A 19,702-nucleotide genomic window follows, 5' to 3' on the forward strand; every position below is an offset into this window, starting at 1 on the left:
TGAGGGAAGACTGTGCTTGGAAGGAGGCTTGGAGCTTTCACAGCCATAACCTTCCGTCCACACTGGTCTCAGGACAGTGAAGATGCCTGCAGGTGGAGGCCCCACTCTCCCTCTCTGCGGTTCAATGTCCACATCCAAGGTGGGCAGATGGGAAGGAGACGCAGGTCCTTTCCTGTGGCTGGCACACTCGGGACATCCCAGACATGCCTCTCAGCTGGCCCTCAGTGTCTGAGGCAGTGTTGTCTCTCACACCTCTGCTTTCTGCCTGAGATTGGACCCTGAGGGATACTGTTGTGGTGATATTTCCTCAGGGTGCTGGCTGCCATGAAGCAGAGTTGCTTGCCATCCATGCTAGAATGGGATTTTTCAGTAACCCCAGGTCAATTCTATCGTTAGTAACCCCAACCTTCACTTGGATGGACTCCTGCCTTCAGTCTCTTGGTGCCCCAAGGAGGGGGCCACTTCTGTCCATCTCTCCACAAAAGTCACATGCCAGTTGCCAAGCCTGCCTAGTAGGATTTATTCAGGTTGTTCAGGCCCTAATCATATTTATGTCTGCTGGATTTCTATTGGTGCCAGTGCCAGTTTCCTTTAAATAAACCTGCATGAGTCTGGAGTGAGTATGAGAATGGCTCTGATGATGACGCACCCAGGGCTCAGGGTCACTCTGCCCCCACACTGCTGAGGGAAAGGGACACAAAGGCTGAGAACTGGCGATGGGTGGGATGCTGACTCTTGTCATGAATGAGGTGGTGCAGGTGGTGAAAGAATTCACAAAGCAAGAACAGACAGAGATTTTACTGAGAGCTCTGGAAGAAGTGGGTAAGCTCCCAGAGAGAGAACTGCGCCATGGGGAGGGTGGACGCCTGTCCACAGCAGCTGAGGGCGAGGCCACTTGTTCTTTTATCCTGGGACTAGTGTGGCCAAATGTGTGGGCATCTCGTTATCTTGTTGAATTTTATAGCCATGTTGTCTTTCCCAAGACTGGCCTTTTGTGAAAGGCACTATGGGTCATTAACGATGGGGTGTTATATACCTGCACTAGACATCGAGTCACTAGGGCTCAGGCTTGAATGTTAAGTGTAATAATTCTGCTCATTATTATTATTGTGATTATTTTGCTTGTTCACCCACATGTGAAGGCAGGGTCTCTTGCCACTATGAATTCAAAAGTCAGTTTATTTATTTATTTATTTATTTATTTTTTGAGGTAAAGTCTTACCCTAGCCCAGAATGATCTGGTACTCACTCTGTAGTCTAAGACTGGCTTTGAACTCACAGTAATCCTCCTGCCTGTGCTTCCTAGTACTGGGATTAAAGGCATGTACCACCACACCCAGCTCTCTTGCCACTATGCTTGTGCCTTTTTTTGCATGTGGGTTTCTGTGAGTTCTGGAGAATTGTGCCAGGACTGGCAGGCTTTAGCAGCAAGTGTCTTTAACCACTTAGCTACCACTCCAGCCCCTGATCTGTTTACATTTTATTGTGAACTGAGGATCTTCAGGCTTGTGTGGCAAGTGCTTTATCACTGAGCCTCTCCTTAGCCCTGCTGTTACTTTTGTTTTTCTCTCTCTATAGCTCCCTGTGGAAGACTTTGGGAAGTGGGGAACCCAGCCTGGTATAACCTGGCCCTCCACACGTCTTCAAAATGCCAGAGCCACCACACAGGGCAGATGCTGTGCAGTGTACCTGATAATACTATATTTCCCCCAGGCCGCTGGGAAATTCATGATTGAGAATATTTATGATCTGACCTCTGAGACTCTCATCTTAGCACCAGTTATGACTCTGCTTTTGCCAGGTGCAAACAGATTCTGACCCTGTAGCCCTGTCCAAGGGAGGGGGAAGAGGTTGAAGAAAGTCCGAGGAACTGTTTGCACCATGGTTTTGTCCTCACCTGAAGCTCTCTGCAGGGTGTGTGTTGCAGTCAGATCCACAGTGCTGACAGAAATCACCTGAACAAGAGCCCCTCAGCTATTGGCTTATTATATTGGCTTAGGGGAAGCTCCATGATGGCATGGGAAAATGATGGCATGAGCAGAGCGTGAATATCACCTCCTGGCCAATATCAGGAGGACAATAGTAACAGGAGAGTATACCAAACACTGGAAAGGCAAAACTGGCTATAATACCCATAAGCCTGTCCCCAACAATATACTGCCTCCAGGAGGCATTAATTACCAAATCTCAATCAGCTTGGAACCTAGCATTCAGAACACCTAAGTTTGGGGGGGGAGGACCTGAACCACCAGAGTGTGGATGGGCAATGCAGAGGGACTACAGAGCCCACAGGGTAGAGCACGGTGCCTAGCTGGATTTGGAGGAGGAGTGGGAGTCTGGTGGCAGCTGGCAGGCATGCTGCTCCTGGGATCATCGCGATCCTGGCCAGAGTAGTGAGGGGCAGAAGGTTGGTTCCATGAATTATCTTTGCAGAGAAGACATTTGTTACAAAGAGTGGGTCCTTAGCCAAACGGCCATTCACATCAGTGTTTCCCATCCAGGACACAGGCTGTGTCAGATTGGCTTCTTTGACCCTAGCTCTGTGTGGAAAGGCTGCCTGAGGTGCGGGAGCTCGTAGGACCTCAGGGCTGGTTCTGAGCCCTTGCTCCCCAGTGGTGATGGGAGTCCAGGCAGACATTAGGCCAAGAGGTCACTGAAGGACATACCCAAGCTCCTGTTTCCCTGGTAACAGCAGAAAGGGAAACATCACAACTGCTTCTTCATAGGATTTAAAGCACTGTATGAAAGGCAGGAGGATGGGAATATCAGGACTTTTGTTGAGGAAAAGCTAATTTGAGATTCACCCCAGGCCTCGGGTAGGGACATGACATTCCAAGGGACGCAAAACATAAGATTATGGTCCCCTCCCTTAAGAGTTAATCTAACGAATCCTATGGACCACCTGATCAAGAGACCACCTCTCACCTAGACATGATAAGAAGCTGTTGCTTTGTCCAGGTGGCCAGTGGACACTGGAGGGGCAGAGACTCAAGTGAGCAGGATTTGGAAGTATACAGTCTGATTTTCCCTCTTATAACTAGCACTATTCAGTATTCATGCTGTGTTGCTTGGTCTCCTGGAGCCTCGTGCCTCATTTCTGGGCAGGGAGAGAGTAATGCTTACCCTGCAAGAATATTGTGAGGTCAGGAGAATGGGTGCAAAACAGCTAGAGCACTTGTGACCAGAGACACAGCACCAAGTGGCAACCGGTCATCACCATGAATAAGGTGCTGGGGGCCAAGCCACTCCCCTTCCCCAACAGTGGAAGACAGCCAGCCTGGGAGCTGGGGACCAACCCATGTGTAGAAACACACGCACACATGCACACACGTGTGCATGTTCACATGCACCCACATCCACACAAATCACACATGTACACATACACTGTAAGCCCCTCCACACACACTGCCATCAAGGTATAATTAAATTCCCCACCTGGAGCCAGTGTTTCCTAGTGAGAAAATTGGATATTAAAATCCAGATTTTGTGGGAACAAATTCTTACCTACCTATTAGCAGACACCCTCGGGGCTGTAGCAGGAGACATAGAGTCTCTCAGAACTCTGGGGCCAGACCTGTCACATAAGGAACTCATCACACCTTATTCTCAGCAGTGTTGGAGACAGCTGCTGTTGTCCCCCCCCCCCCCCATAGATGGAGACATGAGCTGCAACAAGAAGACAGCTGAACTGGAGTCCCACCTATGTCTTCAGCTTTTGGACTCTGAGTGCCTAGCTGCCTGTTAGAATTTCATGAAAAATTTAGAGAAAACACCTAGCTAAACACCTGCTAGGAATTTACAGAAATCTGACCCCAGTGATGAATGATTTCATTACATGAGTTATCGTTCTCATCACATTTTCTGGCCTGCTTAAATTTCTATATTAGTTTCCAATAAGTGAAACTCTGGAGGTCAAGCCCTCCAAGCTCATGGGCGTGTCCGCACAGGTGGGGTTTCTGTAGTCTGAGCTTCTGCCTTCTCTCCGTGCCCTGCACATCTTCCAGGTACAGGTGCTGAGGGCTAGGGAAGTCTTCGATCACCAGGCTGACCCCTGTAAGTGTCCCCTCTAGCTTCTGGGGCACTAAGCCCTTAGTTGCTTGATACCAGCATCTGCCTCTCATGACTGATTCAGTGTGATTGTGGCTAAGGAGGGAACTGCTTACTTAGTGGCTTGCCTTGAAGAAGAGTGATTAATGTCTCTAGATTCAAAATACATTTGCAGGTGAGAGTGCTGGGAGGTACCAGACTCTTATATAGGAAGAGACGTCCTCCCACTTTCCACAGTGAAGCCTATAACCTACATCAACAGTCTATGCCAACCATACCAACTCTTATGATAGTTTCTTGTAAAATGCACTTTTATTTGCATCTGTGGCTGCTTTCTCACATTCACAGTTTTATTAGACATCCAAAAACTGATCTAATTTGGCATTCACTGGTGTAATTAACTATCTTAAGCAGCAGGCATTTGGATATGTAATATAGAGTGGGAAATTTCAAAGGGTACCAAAACCATTTTGAGAATTATCTGCATGTATGAAATGAATTACCTAGAATTATACATTTTCTGCTCACCATTTCACCCTGAAAGATGCATTCAGTCATGGAGTCTGGGGAAAGCCAAATCATTTTGATCTAATGTAAGCTTCCCCCGTGCATGTACAGTAGATGAACAAAGCTTCCTACTATGGACATGGACTAGATGCAAAAAGCTTCCCACCATTCACATGGACTAGATGAACAAAGCTACCCACCATGGACATGGACTAGATGAAAAAGCTTCCCAGCATTCACGTGGACTAGATGAACAAAGCTTCCCACTATGAACGTGGTCTAGATGAGCAAAGCTTCCCACCATGGACATGGACTAGATGAAAAAGCTTCCCACCATGGACATTGACTAGATGAACAAAGCTTCCCACCATGGACGTGGACTAGATGAACAGAGCTTCCTACCATTCATGTGGACTAGATGAACAAAGCTTCCCACCTTGGACGTGGACTAGATGAGCAAAGGTTCCCACCATGAACGTGGACTAGATGAACAAAGCTTCCCACCATGGATGTGGACTAGATGAGCAAAGGTTCCCACCATGGATGTGGACTAGATGAACAAAGATTCCCATCATGGACATAGACTAGATGAGTGAAGTTTCCCACCATGGATGTGATCTAGATGAGAAAAGTTTCCCACCATGAAATTGGACTAGATAAGAGAAGCTTCCCACCATAGATGTGGACTAGATGAGAGAAGCTTCCCATCATGGATGTGGACTAGATGGGAGAAGCTTCCCACCATGGATGTGAACTAGATGAGTGAAGTTTCCCACCATGGATGTGAACTAGATGAGAAAAGTTTCCCACCATGGAATTGGACTAGATAAGAAAAGCTTCCCACCATAGATGTGGACTAGATGAGAGAAGCTTCCCATCATGGATGTGGACTAAATGGGAGAAGCTTCCCACCATGGATATGGACTATGCCTGTTGGCTATTTGAATAGAGTTTCTGATCATGCCTTTGATGTCACTTTCAATTCAGGCCAAGGGTGTGGACATGAAAAGGAACCCTTTTCATTCCTTTGTGCCTTTGCTTTGACTAGATTTGTGTTAGTCCAAAGACTATGGGAAGTAACTTTCTTGCCTAGACTCTTATGCCAAGCTAGAGATGGGAGTGTGAGAAGGAGAAAGCAAACTCACATTCAGACGATCATGGTGGGTCTGAAGCCCACACCCAAGAAAAAAGAGCCATTCTCAATTCCCCTGGGAGCCTAGGATGTGGACACACCCCTTGTGTCAACAACACATTAGCAGTGCTCTGCATTTTTGAGTTTTACTTGCCTAAGGATGAAACAAAGATTCAGTTCAGCTGGAGATTTTAGCAGAGGTTACAACATGCTTTCAGTCTAGAAACATAACCATCTCTAAGCCAACCCATGATTTTACATCCTTCTAGCTCCCAAAGTCTATGTTTTCAAGTAGCATGTAGTTACTCTCTTTTGAATAATCTCATGAGAGAACAATAATCCTAGCTGTGGGAATGATCACTAGCTCATGCCTCAGGTAATTTAGGGGTCTAAATACCCTCCTTGAGATGGTGGAGATATCATTAGTTCCCCAGAGGTTCCTGCACTGACCTGTGTTCCCCACAGTGTCCATGCTGAGGTGATGGAACCTGTAAGTGGTGGGGACTTGTAGGAGATAATTAGGTTAGTGGAGGAGATACTGTTCTTGCAGGGCCAGGCTAGCTCCCACGAGAATAAGTTGTCCTAAGGGAGCCTGGTGCTCTCCATCCTTCTTCACCACTGTCTCCATGTGTTCTTTCTGCATGAGACCCATGGCAGAGCCTTGCAGATTCCGGCATTGTGCTTTTTAACTTCCAGAACTGTGAACAAATTAAACTTTTTTTTTTTTTTTTTTTTTGGTTTTCTGAGGTAGGGTCTCACTGTAGCCCAGGCTGACCTGGAATTCACTATGGAGTCTCAGGATGGCCTCGAACTCACGGCGATCCTCCTACCTCTGCCTCCCAAGTGCTGGGATTAAAGGCGTGCGCCACCACGGCCGGCTAAAGTAAACTTTTCTTAAAACCATGCTCAAGTACTGTTATAAACAAAAATAAAATTAGGCATAAACCTACCCATAGGGATGTTTCAAGACCCCTGAACCTTTGTGGTACTAAATCTACATGCCCTCTACCTGTGTGTGCTCCTGCACATGCATATAACTAAAAGCAAATATATTTTAATAAGAGACATGTGAACACGGTATCTCTCTGTCTTATCATACCACTCTCATCCTTTTACTTCTTGTAACATAACAATTGCAGGTACATTTTGAGGATGAACTGGGCAGTGTGACATGACCTTAGGCTACTGGTGACCTTCTGATAGTCCTCTGTTCAAGTTCTTCCTAGGGTCAGGGCTTTCTGGTGCAATAGGCTGCCATCAGTCAGAACACATATTCTGTTCACAATTTACAACCATAAATCTCTTGCCTCTTCCATTGTAACTAAGTGTTGATGCAGCAGCTGTAATTTTAGCAGTTTGAGGTGCCACTGGCATGAATCTGTTTTCCTTCCCTAGAATTTCACAGACAGATGCTGTGTTCCTGCCACCCATCTCAGCAACCTTGGTGCATCAGGGTTTTCTTTTCTTAAGCTGAGAACTCCTTTTCACTTAAATGAAACACTTCACTGCTTCTCTTTGTCATATCCACATTACCAGCAGCATGGATCTTATACTTTGGGGCCATGATAGAGTATAATAAGGGCCCCTGAACAAAGCATTGCTGTACACTGACAGCCCATCTGAGGACTGAGACAGCTAGCAGGTGACAAGCAGGTAAGGCGTAGTGCTGGAAAAAGGGATGGTTTTCTAGGCTGGACAGCTCAAAATTTCCATCAGGCTGCTCAGAACAGAATCAGTTGAAAAGTCATGAATTGCTTGTTTTTGAGCTTTTACATGGAATATTTTCAGACTGAAGTTGACCATAGATAACTGAGGCCAAGGGAAGCAAAACCAAGGATGCTGCACCATCTCCATCTCCCGACAACCTCATGAGGAAAGGACAGAGAGGCTTGCTGTGAATGTCTTTCCAGAGGCAACTGAGAGGCTGTGCATTGCTGCCATAGCCTGGGGCCAGGAAGGAGCTACAGGAGAAGCTTAGGTTTAATGGAGGTTTCAGAGAGAACTGGTTACATGCCCATTGCTCAGCCACACCCAAGGCTCATTACACAGCAGCCTAATACAAGGCATTTGTTGCAATGCTAGCTCAACCTCTAGGATCCTGAGGGCCCTGGTGGTCCCAGGATCCTGGAGACTGGATTTTTTCTTAGACCTGTGGGTAGAAGGCTTGTCCCCTCCAAAGAGGGCTGTCTGTCCTGTGTTGCCCTTGCCCCACCATTGTTTGAACCTTTGCTACTGTTCTCAGATGTACAGACCACCAGGAAAAGTATAGAAATGCCTTCAGAGGTGGTTCTCCAGCAAGCCGAGGCGCAGCAGAGACGGAGCAATGTCTAGATGCTTTATTTTCATTCAAACATGAAGGCGCATGGCAGCCGCCTGGAACTATAAATCTTTACCGGAGGAAAATGAGAAAACGTTCCCTTCACCGAATAACGATGTCGTGTTTTAGCGGTTGGCAAGGCCTACTCGATTTCATGTGGGAGGCTGTGTGTTGTCACTCCCGAATTAATTTCTGGAAAATGAATTATTGACTGCAGATATAATTTATTACTAATAAGCAAAATATGCTTGCAACCTGGGCCTGATGGAGCAGTTGGCAAAGCAGGAAGAAGAATAATAAGGAGTTAGAGAGGAGAGGAGAGTATGGGGAGAGAATGGAGAGCAGAAAAGAGAAGAGGACAGGAGAAAGGATAAAAGAGAAGAGGAAGTAGAGAAGAGAGGAGAAAGAAGGAGAGGAAAGGAGAGGAGAGAGGGAAGAAGCGAGAAGGGATGGTGTTGCAGTCCGGTTTGTATTGCTGTTAGAAATCACCCAACCAAGAGCAGCTTCTGGGAAAAAGAGATTTATTTTGGCTTACAGGCTTGAAGGGAAGCTCCACGATGGCAGGGGAAAACGATGGCATGAGCAGAGGGTGGACATCACCCCCTGGCCAATATAAGGTGGACCATAGCAGCAGGAGAGTGTGCCAAACACTGGCATGGGGAAACTGGCTATAAAGCCCATAAGCCCGCCCCCAATAATACACTCCCTCCAGGAGGCGTTAATTCCCAAATATCCATCAGCTGGGAACCTAGTATTCAGAACATCTAAGTTTATGGGGGACACCTGAATCAAACCACCACATTCCGCCCCTGACCCCCATAAACTGATAATCATACATGATGTAAAATGCAATGCATTTATCTCATTTTAAAAGTCCCCATAGTTTTTATCATTCCCAATGATGTTCATTCATCCCCATAGTCCAAGATCTTTTAACTGAGCCATAATACCAAAACATAACCTCAAAAACCCATAATGGCACAGAATAAATATTCACACTGCAAAAGATGGCATTGGGCATAGCAAAGAAACATTCAACCAATACAAGATTTAAAACAACCAGGGAAAACATCAAACTCTGTAGCTTCAAGTCCAGCAACTCTAGTCAGTGACAAATCTTCAAGTCTGATAATTCTAACCAGCAACAAGTGTCTGGCATTCCAATTCTGCCCCTCCAGCTAGGCTACTCACAGTCCTGGAAAACTTCATCAGGGCCGGCAGCTCCTCGGCAGCCATCTCATGGTCCCGGCATCTCCACTGGGTCTCTACTGCAAGCCACAGTTCATCCTCATGGCTCCATGGGGTCTCTATGCAGGCAAAAAGCAAACCTGCTTCACACTGCCCATGGCCATTTCCAAAACACAAGACCGTGTTGCAAACTCAATGACCCTCTTTCCAGCATTTTATACTCCATGATACCAGGTAGGTGCCAATTTGTTAATCCAGGGGGAATAAAGCAGACTTTGAAGAACATGGCACTCCTTGAGCACCCAGACCCCTTCAAAAGAGCTGACCTTCTTCCTGTTGCCCCAGCGTAGGTCAGCTAGCCCAGTCTCAAAGGTTGTTATCTCTCAGTTGCAGCTGAACGGGCAGGAGTTCACCCAAAGATTTTCCTTTCTGTGCCATATCCCTCTGCACACACCAGTTCATTTCTACGCTAAGCAACCCTGCACAACTTCTCAGGACATGGGCACAAGAGCAAGCTTCTCACACAAACTGCTAGCCCAGTCCAGGCACAGCTCTTTCTCACCCTCATAAGCCAAACCTCACAGTCCATAGTTCTTACTGCCTTCAGGTCTTTCAGCTCAGACCAGAATAGTCCATTAAGCTGTACTTACAGCACTGCAAGGCATCTCTTAGGCCAAGGTTTCAACTCCTTCCACATTCCTCTTGAAAATCAGCTACAAAAGGCTGAAGCCACATAGTCAGGTGTCTAGCAGCAATCCCACTCCTTGGTACCACTTTACTGTTGCAGTCCGGTTTGTATTGCTGTTAGAAATCACCCAACCAAGAGCAGCTTCTGGGAAAAAGAGATTTATTTTGGCTTACAGGCTCGAAGGGAAGCTCCACGATGGCAGGGGAAAACGATGGCATGAGCAGAGGGTGGACATCACCCCCTGGCCAATATAAGGTGGACCATAGCAGCAGGAGAGTGTGCCAAACACTGGCATGGGGAAACTGGCTATAAAGCCCATAAGCCCGCCCCCAACAATACACTCCCTCCAGGTGGTGTTAATTCCCAAATATCCATCAGCTGGGAACCTAGTATTCAGAACACCTAAGTTTATGGGGGACAACTAATCAAACCACCACAGATGGGATGAAAAGTGGGGGATAAGGAAGAAGGGGAGGTGAAGCGAGCTTTGCTGGACGACTGCATGCTGAGCACTTCCCATGGTTCAGCATCATCAGTAGTAGTGGGTGTGTGTCCCTTAACCCCCTTTTTGTGCAGTCTGGGGGCCAGATACCAGGGCAGACCTGACCATGGTCCCCTGCGTGCCCTGCATCCCATTCCACATATAGCCCTCCTGGTTCGTTTCTTCTTGACGCTGACTGAGTGCTGGTCTTGGATGGTTCCCTGCCAAGTTGCTTGGGAAGCAGGAGCCAGACTGAAGTGGCTCTGGTTCAAGCAAGGGTGATGTGAATTTGGTGGGATGGTCTGGGTGAGGGTGGCATGGGAGAGGAGGGACACAAGGAGTCCCTGGCTTGATCTGTGGGTAGACACAGCCTGGAAGGTTTCACACATCTGCTGAGCCATATCCCTGGCCATCAGGTAACCTATGAAATGGGTCAATGAATGACAACTCCTGGTGTTCTTCCCACCATTATGGGATTAAGAGCAAGACAGGAAGGCCAAGTGTCTGGCAAGATATAGGGCTGTCCTGAATTTCATGGCAGGCCTTTTATTTTCTCAGATAAACTTGATCTTGCTTATAATCCTTTTGCAGCAAAAACAAACAAGCTTTTTTTTTTTTTTGTAAACTTAGAAATGTGTTCCATAGATTTCTAATTCACATTTCTATTCGACCGACCAGCTGAGGATTTACGTGGCATCAGGTGCAGTCCCATCAATGAAGGCAATGCTTCTTGGTGAAAAATGTCCTTTTCATCTTACTGTTTGGGGTGTCACATCATTGAACTTCTGATGTATTAGCAAGTAATATTTTGAAAGAATTTATATTTGGAAATTAATATTAAAACATAAAGACTTCTATAAGCTTAATGTTATTTAAATAATTATATGCATTAGACAAGTATGCCATTGTTTATTTTGGAATGTATGTTAATGACTGCTTAAATGATCATAAAACATAATTGCTGCCCAGTTCTGAGGCAATGTTTATTTCTGTGGTGGGAAGACAGATGGGCACTCAGCTGCTGGGTCCTATGGAATGAGAGTCAAAGCAATTATGCATAGAAGGTGGTTGGCTCCAGACAGTAAAGGCCGTAGTTTATATATTTATAAGGGCTTTTATCTAGAACATTCACATGTGTGATAATATAATTATTTTACTAGTCATTCCATGTACGTATAAAAATGTCTGTTCATTAATGGCCTGATAGTGATTTCTGAATGCTTTCTGAAACAAAATTCCCATTTGAAATCATAATTATGGTACACTTTCTCCTTAGTGTTAAGTGGAAACTATCAGTAAACTCAGCCTGTATTTCTGTTTAAATGATTCATGATTTTCCTGAGATGAGATTATTTGTCAAAGCTGAGAAAGAATGTAGAACTACAATAGAATGGCTCTCCTCCTTCCTGGGAAAGGTGGGCTGGGGACAGAAAGCATCGCTGTAATTAGACTCTGATGGGAAGCTCCTCTAAATCACAGCGGGCGGGAGGACCCTGAAGTGCTGTGTCATGTCACAGAGCCTTGCCACCAACAGAGCCTCTTCTAACAGCACGGGAAGCCCGGCCGGCTATGGACCTGTCTTCTTTGAGCTCAGCATGTCCTAGATGTTACATGGCCAAGTTAAGGATGGGCAGAGGCCCTCTGTGACCCTGCATTACATAGCCTGCGATGTCAACTGACAGGCACCAGCCTGGTTGAGAGGAGAGCATGCCTATGCCATCTCACATGATGTAGGTGGCCTTCTTGGCAGGGGTGGATCTGGGAGACTGCATAAGGAGGAAGGGCTCCGAGGTCAGAGGGGACTTGTGAAGGTCATATAACCGCTTCCAGTCTTGTTCCTCTCCTGGTCTGGCTGGCGCATCTGCAGTAGTGGAGTTCAGGTACCTTTGCAGGAGCACCCAGCTCCTTCTCCATCCATGCTCTGCTTCCAGAAAGCTGCTTGATGCTGAAACCTCTGTACAAGCATAAATGTGACTCCTGCCAATGTTGGTATATTCTCTCTTCTTTTCTTGGGTGTCCATCTTTCCAAGAAAGGGTCCTGAGGTGGAGCCTGGACCCATTGGCAGTCAAAAGCTGGTTGTAAGCCTGGCATTTGGTGGGCTCCCAGGCCCTGGGCCCAGATAGCTGGAGGCTTGAACCCCAGCAGCCCAGGTAAACTTTCTTCAGGACTTGGAGCAGCTGGGAACTGAGCTTTGGGGTCCATGTGGCCATGTAGAACAGGCAGACATTGGGCATGAACTCTGCTCCGTGTCCACCCTGCACCTGTAGGACCTCCCTCCTGCACAGCCCTAGCAGGCACAGCATCGCTGGCAGACTCTTTCCCACCACCGAGTGTCCAAAGCCAGCACACATACTGATTTGAAGCCTGTTTGACAAGCAGCGCTGAGGACCTGTGCCTTCAAGGCTTGCAGCCAGAGACACTGGCTTGTGGGCAGGCGAGGGAATCTAGCGTGGGGCGTCTCTATAAGTAATTGTGGAGCTTTCCCCAGCCTCTGCCTGGGGCCAGCACATGTGCAGTGTCAACACCTCCTTCTTCTGGACCATTCCTGGATCAAGCCTGCAGATGAATCCTGTTGTCGGTGACCAGCCATCAGGTGCCGGCACAAAGGCCTGTTTGGCAACTAAGGTTGGAGATGTCAAGGTCACTTGCCTCTGTGGTTCTACTTTTTCGCTTGGCCTCAGAGGTCTCTGCTCTTCTCTAGGATGGACTGTGCCGTCTCCCTGTAACCCTGTGCCCTCAGATGAGAGACTTGAACTGGGACCTGGGAAGTCAGTTCGCCAGGGCTGCCCTGCCTCCTCCCGCCCTCACTGAGCTTACCGCACATCTTTGCTCCTTGGGCCCTGTGTTCCCCTTCTCATCATAGCCGCTTCACTGAGTGCACAGGTGCCTCTTCCACTTCTCTCCCCAAGCCAGAGTGCCCTGCCTGCATGGGTTTTGTACCTGGGACCTGTGCTGTACCTGGTTCACAGTTGACCTGAAGAGGTTTTGGTTAAACAGATGGACTGTTCATGATGGGGTCTTCCTATTACCTTTCTGCTCAGGATCTGCCATCTTCTTTCAGACTTGTTGGTCCTCCAGGCACCTTCATATCCTATAGGGCCCTTTCGTTCCTTCTTTCTGGGTCAGCTGGGGCTGGAGGGCCTCTTACATAGTGGCATAGCTGCTTCCATATTTCTTCCCAGTCCTAGCACACATGCCCCATCCCCAGCATTGCTTGCCCCCATCTGTAGGACGTCACTCTTGCTGCATCTCAGGCCTTCCTTTTGAGGGTTCTATTGGCTGACATTGTTGTCTTTTAGGTGGACAGTTCACTCATTCCTGAAATGTCCTTTAAGTCCTACCTCTGCTTTTCCTCTTGGATACAGAGCCTTGTGCCCCTATGGGCTGTCTCTGAGGTGTCCATCACTGACTCCCAGAAGTTCTGCAGGGATCTCAATGGTGGGTCAGATGGGATGGTTGCTGGATATCTGACTGTAAGTCACTGGCCATGTCCTGGCCTCTATGTCCACTCCAGAGATCACATAGCCTCTTGTCTCCTGTGTACCCCCTTGGGAAGAACAAAGTGAGTCTGAACCTGCTGGGCCATGGTCCTCAGCTAGGCAGCTCAGATGTAGGGACCTGCGGCCTTTCCTGGGCCATGGTCCCCAGTCAGGCAACTCTGGTGCAGGGACCTGCGGCCTTTCCTGGGCCGTGGTCCCCAGTCAAGCAGCTCAGGCACAGGGATCTGTGGCCTCTCCTGGGCCGTGGTCCCCAGGCAGCTCAGGCACAGGGATCTGTGGCCTCTCCTGGGCCGTGGTCCCCAGGCAGCTCAGGCGCAGGAACCTGCGGCCTTTCCTGGGCCGTGGTCCTCAGTCAGGCAGCTCAGGCGCAGGGACCTGAGGCCTTTCCTGGGCTGTGGTCCTCAGTCAGGCAGCTCAGGCGCAGGGACCTGAGGCCTTTCCTGGGCCGTGGTCCTCAGTCAGGCAGCTCAGGTGCAGGGACCTGCGGGCTTTCCTGGGCTATGGTCCTCAGCCAGGCAGCTCAGGTGCAGGGACCTGCGGGCTTTCCTGGGCTATGGTCCTCAGCCAGGCAGCTTAAGTGCAGGGACCTGCGGCCTTTCCCGGGCCATGGTCCTCAGCCAGGGCAGCTCAGGTGCAGGGACCTGTGGCCTTTCCTGGAAGAGGCCATACAGAGAACAGGTGCTGTGTGGACCCAAGCAGCATCACTCTACAGAAGGAGCTACAGACAATGGCCTCCATCCCAGAACTGACCTGGCTGTCATGGGCCACACAGGAAGGATTGTTTTGTTTCTTTTTTCTTAATTTTTTTGTTTATTTTTATTTATTTATTTGAGACAGACAGAGAGAGAGACAGAGATAGAGAAAGCATGGGCGCACCAGGGCTTCTGCCACTGCAAATGAACTCCAGATGCATGCACTCCCTTGTGCATCTGGCTAATTTGGGTTCTGGGGTATCAAGGCTCAAAACAGGGTCCTTAGGCTTCACAGGCAAATGTTTAACCACTAAGCCATACCTCTAGCACAGGAAGGATTTTTTTTCTTAATAAATGCTCAGCCTATGAAGGAGTCAGCGTGAGATATAGGCTGTAATGAGGCAATCCTGTAGAGAAACCATCCAGGGAATAATTCACTTCTAATGCAGTTTTGTGGACAATGCTGTTTCCAGAGCCTAACTTTTTCTCTCCCTTTTTGATTTTATTGCTATTTTTGACATTAGGAGAAATTGAAACTCTGTTAGGTTCCATAGCGTTCCATTTCAGAAGTACGTGGCACAGCCAATGGCCAAGGCCCATCCAATCTGCACTTTACAATGACACCTTCACTTCACATTTTAATTGCATGGCATTCTGCAAAGGAGAGCTGTTGGGATAAAAGGATAAATGACTAAGATTAACATTTTCTCTCCCTTTTTAAGGGAAGCACTTGTCAGTCACAAAATGCAATAAAGCTAGGCATAATGAAATTGAATGGAGAGAGAGACACAGGGAGAGAGAGAGAGAGAGAGAGAGGGAATGGACTTAATTTTATGACAAAGGAAACTTGGTCAGACTTGGGTGGATTCTCAGAGCAGACCAGGGAAAGGAAAGGTAAGGTGGGGTGGGGACCCAAAAATAGGCCTTAGACAGATCCCAGGTTGGAGAGAGGGCTGAACTCCCTGCCACAGAGGACCCTATACCTTGGGCAGAAGGAGCAGTGGACTTGGAGCCAACACCACATATGCTTTGATGGACTGGCTCTCTACCCACTGACAGAATGAGGAGGCGGTTCAGATAATTCCTTGGTCCGCTTCTCTGTATAAACAGCTAAGTGACATTTGTACATTAGCTATCTCCATATGTCCCTTTGTGACCACACCATTGTGAAAATTCCCTGGTGATGTCCACCTTACTAATTTGGAAACACAAAGTCATACTTTTTAGCAGCTTTCAAACACAAATCTGTCATAAATGTCCTGGAATGAAGAGAGTCCCACCAAAGTCACCCCACTCACAGCTTCAAATGCCACCTTAGTTGGAAACTGGGTCTTTGCAGAGGCAATTGGCTAGATTTCTAAGAGAATGAGAGACCCAGGAACCACAGCTATGTGACAATGGAGGTGGAGGCTGGAGCCCTGTGGCCATAGCCAGGCATCACCAGGATCTACGAGGTTGGAAGAGACAGAATACCTAACCCATTGAGCCTCATAGGGACAGCTGTCCTGCCCACTGCTCATACCAGGACATAACTCCTTAGGTCTCTAGAGTCATGAAAACATGAGCTCTCTTGTTCCAAGACCTGACACTCAGAAAACTAATGTCACCAGAAAGGTGACTTGTGAGGAGCCACAGCCCATGTTTTAACTCCTGTGCATGGAGTTAAATGAGGCCACAGTGTCAATCTCTGACCCACACATCTTGAGACTAATGAGAAGTGTCCCTTATCGAGGTAGGATTTTTTTTTTCTGAGAAACTGTGCCCTGAAAAACAAATTGACCCACAAGTTCTATTATGAAGTATAGACACAAGAGACAAAACTTTAGGCAAATGCTCTTTGATTTGAGGTCATTGGAGCTTAGGGCGATCCAAGTTGGCCCTGTGTCCCTACCTAGAACTGCTGGAGTGACTGCCAGGCAGGTCTGCTACATTGTGCGGTCACACACTTCCCTTAGGGGGATTTTGTGCCATAGGAAGCACTAGCCACTGTCACTCTTATTTTCCACTGTTCCCCTGCGGGAGGAGAAAGTAAGTGTCTGGTCAGTCTCTGTGCCTCAGTAGTAGATCTGGGTCAAGATCAGCTTTCCGTATCCCTGTAATCCTTCACTTTCTCTGTCCTGTGCACACCAGTTCCCGTAATTCACAGACATGAAAGAAGCTCAAAACTGCCCCATCCTGCAGCCAGAATGATCATCCCTCCCAGCCTGGACCTTGACCCTCCCTAAGACAGGCGAGTGAGTGCAGTGCATGGCCTGTAGCTGAGTGCCTGATCTGCAGCATTCCAGGCAGTAATTATGGTGACAGCTGAGAGGCAGACGACATCTGAAATGGATTCAGGTTAACAGAGAAATAAATTTAAGAAGACATCCTTAGCTAAAAGCCAGAAGTAGATTTTATCAGAACACCTCATTCTCTGGAATGTGCTAGAAGCCACTCTAAGTGGACACTCCCAGAAGCCAAGTGAATACAATTTACCTGGCGACAATTAAGAGGAATAATTGTAATTGACTTTCATCTATGAAAAACATCAGGTATGAGGGGATCATGCTGAGCTCTGGTCCCCTTAGAACAGTGGTGTAAGGTGACATAATCTGTTGGCTGAGCCCAGGACCTTCCTCCGGAATACCCAGAGAGGTCCCAAGAATTCTTATCGAGGTTCATAATAGATTGCTGAGGTGCTAAGATGCTAGTCCAAGAAGCTTGTACACCTCCTGCCAAAAAGTGTCAGTCACAGTGGCCCTTTTCCCTGGTTTTGCTCGGAATGCCATTGTCTGTCCAGAGAACCGCCCTGTCCCCACTCTGCTGTGGTAGAAACAGGTGACTGTCCACTCTGACTTTCCACCCATCCTTAGGTGTAGTGCTATACCTGTGAAGTTGCTGTGGAGACATCAACTTTCCCAACTTCCCTGAATCCCAGAACATTCAAAGCTTAGATTCAGGTAGACACTTCCATCCAAAACAAGGTGATCCCAAGGGAACATATTAGCTCCCTGGAGTGGACATGAGGAAGGGGATTGGGTTGCTTCTCCACCTTGCAATCCTTTGGCTTTAGCATTACAACCTCAGCAGAACCCCAAAAAGGAAGTAACCTTGTCCCCGAGTCATTGCTGTGCACACTGGTCCTTAAGGGAGTCAGTAATTAAGTAATGATGCCATGTGATTAGCATCTCTCACAGCAGGAGCTGACATGCTCTGCAAGTCCCTGTTCTGAAGACAAAAGCCAGCTGTGTATTCCAGCCATGGCTTGTCCAGGGATGAAGGGGGAGTCCCAGGAGTCTGCTTTGTAATCCACCTGGTTAACTGTCCATCTTCACCAGGGCCTGGTGGAGAAGTTCCTGCAGGAGCATGCTGAATGTGCCCTAGGAAGGAGAGTGGTGCCATGCAGCTGAGAGACAGTAGCCATGTTGGGGGCACTCACCGCTCACGATGTGGATGCTGCTCCCAGGAACATGTCCTGCCTTTGCTGAGAGCTCCATGAAGGCTTCAGTTACAGGTTGCAGAGTGTGCGAGTGGGACTCCTGGTGGGTGTGTGGCACGCTCAGTGTGTCCTTGAACCTCTCTTGCCACTGTGTCTGTGGACTGGGCCAAGCTTCTCGATGCCACACTTCCTGAGAGGAGAGCATCTGGCTGTGACATGAACCTTGAGATAACTGAAAATGGAAGTGTATGTTTCTCTCAAGTCTCAATTTTTTAAGTGTTTATTTTTTTCTAATTAGGCTGCAGAAAGCAGACATAGTCTATTTTAAAAAATGAAACAAATTACAACACAGACTTTTTCCCAATTTGGAAGTAAGTAGGATTCTCCGTGCCTAACACAGAGTAAATGTCTAGTAACAGCCTGTTGTCAGCTGTGCAGTTTTGTACACCTATAAGTGTTCACAATGTGTGTGTGTGTGTGTGTGTGTGTGTGTGTGTGTGTGTGTGTAGGCCAGAAGACAACATCAAGTGTCATTCCACAGCAATACTGTCTGCCTTTCTTTGAGACATTGGACTGGAGCTTGCCAATTAGGCTAGAAGGGCTGGCCAGGGAGCACCAGGGTTCTGCCCGTCCCTGTCTCCCTAGAGATGGATTTACAGGTATGCCCCCCACACCACCACACCTGCCATTTTTATGTGGGCTCTGAGGATCAAAGTCAGTTCCTCATGCTTGTGAGGTGAGCACTTTACATACTGAGCTGTCTTTCCAGTGCCCATTTTACCCCCTCCCTGCTTACCTCCCTCCCTTCTTACTTTTCTTCCTTCTTTCCTTCCTTCCTCCATCCACTTCCCTCCTTTCTTCCTTCCTGATTTCCTTCTTCCTTCCTTCCTTCCTCCCTTCCCTCTTCTTCCTTCCCTTTTTGCTTCTTCCTTCCTTTCTTCTTTCGTTCCTTCCTCCCTCCCTCCCCCTTCTTTTCTTCCTTCCTTTCTTCTTTTCTTTTTCCTTCTTTCCCTCACTCCTTCTGTCCCTTCCTCCCTTCCTTCATCCCTCCCTTCCTTCTTTCCTCTTTAATTCATTCATTCTTTCTTTCTCTTCCCTTCTCCCCTTCCTTTCTTCTCTATAATTTTTTCATGCTAGGGATGAAGCCAGGGCCTAGCGTAAGCTAGCTAAGAAGTCTATTCCTGAGCTTAATCCCCAGCCTGGAACTCAGTGTGAATGATTTCAGTGCTTGGGGAGCCAGGGCTTCTGCTAGTAGAGGGCTCTAAGCTTCAGGCTGTCAGTCTACTTATTTCCATTGCTGACTTTGTTACTTAGCAACAGAACTGGAAGAACACCCTGTGAGGACAAGCCCATCTCCCATCTCAACTGCTCTTCAAGGGCCCATGGTGTGAGGACACATGCTGTGTGTATGATCAGGGCCTTTGGCTGGTTCCAGTGTCAACAGTCAGTGGCAGCGGCTGGGGCTGTCTACACGCTCCTTCATGCAGCTGGAAATAATGTGATTCACCACAATGTTTCTGGATAATATACATCGAGACTCTGGGTTTACTCCAACTGTCCTGGCGATGGTTTCTGTCCTGGAAACACTGCCACCAGGTCCACGATAGACCCTAAACCCACCAGAGTCCAGGTGTGGTTCCCCTCCAACTCCACTCCACACTGCCTGGGACTTGGGAGTCTTCTCTAACTTTTTGATCTGCCCTTTCCTCATCCCTAAGGTAGGTTGGACAT

General features: G+C 47.8%; 1 protein-coding gene across 2 annotated transcripts in view; it reads left to right on the forward strand.

The window, feature by feature from the left end:
- Tcerg1l (transcription elongation regulator 1 like) overlaps nucleotides 1–19,702 on the forward strand; it is a 202,346-nt gene that overhangs the window by 93,976 nt on the left and 88,668 nt on the right. The window lies entirely within an intron of this gene.

This window comes from Jaculus jaculus, chromosome 1 (assembly GCF_020740685.1).
Source record: "Jaculus jaculus isolate mJacJac1 chromosome 1, mJacJac1.mat.Y.cur, whole genome shotgun sequence".
Classification (NCBI taxonomy): domain Eukaryota; kingdom Metazoa; phylum Chordata; class Mammalia; order Rodentia; family Dipodidae; genus Jaculus; species Jaculus jaculus.